A 3,140-nucleotide genomic window follows, 5' to 3' on the forward strand; every position below is an offset into this window, starting at 1 on the left:
TGAAGTGTGTACCTGTGTTTAGTTATGAAGTGTGTACCTGTGTTTAGTTATGAAGTGTGTACCTGTGTTTAATTAGTTATGAAGTGTGTACCTGTGTTTAGTTAGTTATGAAGTGTGTACCTGTGTTTAATTAGTTATGAAGTGTGTACCTGTGTGTAGTTATGAAGTGTGTACCTGTGTTTAGTTATGAAGTGTGTACCTGTGTTTAATTAGTTATGAAGTGTGTACCTGTGTGTAGTTATGAAGTGTGTACCTGTGTTTAATTAGTTATGAAGTGTGTACCTGTGTTTAGTTATGAAGTGTGTACCTGTGTTTAGTTATGAAGTGTGTACCTGTGTTTAGTTATGAAGTGTACCTGTGTTTAGTTATGAAGTGTGTACCTGTGTTTAATTAGTTATGAAGTGTGTACCTGTGTTTAATTAGTTATGAAGTGTACCTGTGTTTAATTATTATGAAGTGTGTACCTGTGTTTAGTTATGAAGTGTGTACCTGTGTTTAGTTATGAAGTGTGTACCTGTGTTTAATTATGAAGTGTGTACCTGTGTTTAATTAGTTATGAAGTGTGTACCTGTGTTTAGTTATGAAGTGTGTACGTGTTTAGTTTAATTAGTTTTATTATGAAGTGTACCTGTGTTTAGTTATGAAGTGTGTACCTGTGTTAATTAGTTATGAAGTGTGTACCTGTGTTTAGTTATGAAGTGTGTACGTGTGTTTAATTAGTTATGAAGTGTGTACCTGTGTTTAGTTAGTTATGAAGTGTGTACCTGTGTTTAGTTATGAAGTGTGTACCTGTGTTTAGTTATGAAGTGTGTACCTGTGTTTAGTTATTACCTGTGTTTAGTTATGAAGTGTACCTGTGATTAGTTATGAAGTGTGTACCTGTGTTTAGTATGAAGTGTGTACCTGTGTTTAATTAGTTATGAAGTGTGTATGTCACAATTAGTTATGAAGTGTGTACCTGTGTTTTGGTTATCAAGTGTATACCTGTGTTTAATTAGTTATAGTATGCCTGTGTTTTAATTCTAGAGTAATGTACCTGTGTTTAGTTGCAAGTGTGTACCTGTGTTTAGTTATGAAGTGTGTACCTGTGTTTAATTAGTTATGGAAGTGTGTACCTGTGTTTAGTTATGAAGTGTGTACCTAATTAGTTATGAAGTGTGTACCTGTGTTTAATTATGAAGTGTGTACCTGTGTTTAGTTTTGAAGTGTGTACCTGTGTTTAGTTATGAAGTGTGTACCTGTGTTTAGTTATGAAGTGTGTACCTGTGTTTAGTTATGAAGTGTGTACCTGTGTTTAGTTATGAAGTGTGTACCTGTGTTTAATTAGTTATGAAGTGTGTACCTGTGTTTAGTTAGTTATGAAGTGTGTACCTGTGTTTAATTAGTTATGAAGTGTGTACCTGTGTGTAGTTATGAAGTGTGTACCTGTGTTTAGTTATGAAGTGTGTACCTGTGTTTAATTAGTTATGAAGTGTGTACCTGTGTGTAGTTATGAAGTGTGTACCTGTGTTTAATTAGTTATGAAGTGTGTACCTGTGTTTAGTTATGAAGTGTGTACCTGTGTTTAGTTATGAAGTGTGTACCTGTGTTTAATTAGTTATGAAGTGTGTACCTGTGTTTAATTAATTATGAAGTGTGTACCTGTGTTTAGTTATGAAGTGTGTACCTGTGTTTAATTAATTATGAAGTGTGTACCTGTGTTTAGTTATGAAGTGTGTACCTGTGTTTAGTTATGAAGTGTGTACCTGTGTTTAGTTATGAAGTGTGTACCTGTGTTTAGTTATGAAGTGTGTACCTGTGTTTAATTAGTTATGAAGTGTGTACCTGTGTGTAGTTATGAAGTGTGTACCTGTGTTTAGTTAGTTATGAAGTGTGTACCTGTGTTTAGTTAGTTATGAAGTGTGTACCTGTGTTTAGTTATGAAGTGTGTACCTGTGTTTAGTTATGAAGTGTGTACCTGTGTTTAGTTATGAAGTGTGTACCTGTGTTTAGTTATGAAGTGTGTACCTGTGTTTAATTAGTTATGAAGTGTGTACCTGTGTGTAGTTATGAAGTGTGTACCTGTGTTTAGTTATGAAGTGTGTACCTGTGTTTAGTTATGAAGTGTGTACCTGTGTTTAATTAGTTATGAAGTGTGTACCTGTGTGTAGTTATGAAGTGTGTACCTGTGTTTAGTTAGTTATGAAGTGTGTACCTGTGTTTAGTTATGAAGTGTGTACCTGTGTTTAGTTATGAAGTGTGTACCTGTGTTTAGTTAGTTATGAAGTGTGTACCTGTGTTTAGTTATGAAGTGTGTACCTGTGTGTAGTTATGAAGTGTGTACCTGTGTTTAATTAGTTATGAAGTGTGTACCTGTGTTTAGTTATGAAGTGTGTACCTGTGTTTAGTTAGTTATGAAGTGTGTACCTGTGTGTAGTTATGAAGTGTGTACCTGTGTTTAATTAGTTATGAAGTGTGTACCTGTGTTTAGTTATGAAGTGTGTACCTGTGTTTAGTTAGTTATGAAGTGTGTACCTGTGTGTAGTTATGAAGTGTGTACCTGTGTTTAGTGGTTACGAAGTGTGTGTGTGTGTGTGTGTGTGTGTGTGTGTGTGTGTGTGTGTGTGTGTGTGTGTGTGTGTGTGTGTGTGTGTGTGTGTGTGTGTGTGTGTGTGTGTGTGTGTCTGTGTGTGCGTGCGTGCGTGCGTGTGTGTGTGCGTGTGTGTGTGTTTAATTAGTTATGAAGTGTGTACCTGTGTTTAATTAGTTATGAAGTGTGTGTGTGTGTGTGTGTGTGTGTGTGTGTGTGTGTGTGTGTGTGTGTGTGTGTGTGTGTGTGTGTGTGTGTGTGTGTGTGTGTGTGTGTGTGTGTGTGTGGCGTGTGTTTCTGACCTGTGGAACCCTCCACGCAGCATCTCTACACAGGCGTTCTGTCTCACGCTGTTACGGAACCTGTCAACAGACAGAGAATATTTAAAACAAAGACAAAAAACAAAAACATTAAAGAACAACTTCCTGTTGCTGCTTTCAAACACCCACCTGTACTGGAATCTCGTTACCTAGTTACTGGATACTTATACATCTAGTTAGGATTTTCTACACAGGAGGAAGAGTGGGCAACTCTGGAACTTTCAGGGATGTGAGGTCGACCTCATTCAAGG

General features: G+C 36.5%; 1 pseudogene; it reads right to left on the bottom strand.

The window, feature by feature from the left end:
• Positions 1 to 2,931, bottom strand: part of LOC135536203 (tetratricopeptide repeat protein 29-like) — a 17,522-nt pseudogene extending 14,591 nt beyond the window's left edge.
• Between the last annotated feature and the right edge of the window lie 209 nt (positions 2,932 to 3,140).

Source organism: Oncorhynchus masou, unplaced genomic scaffold (assembly GCF_036934945.1).
Source record: "Oncorhynchus masou masou isolate Uvic2021 unplaced genomic scaffold, UVic_Omas_1.1 unplaced_scaffold_5722, whole genome shotgun sequence".
Taxonomy (NCBI): Eukaryota; Metazoa; Chordata; class Actinopteri; order Salmoniformes; family Salmonidae; genus Oncorhynchus; species Oncorhynchus masou.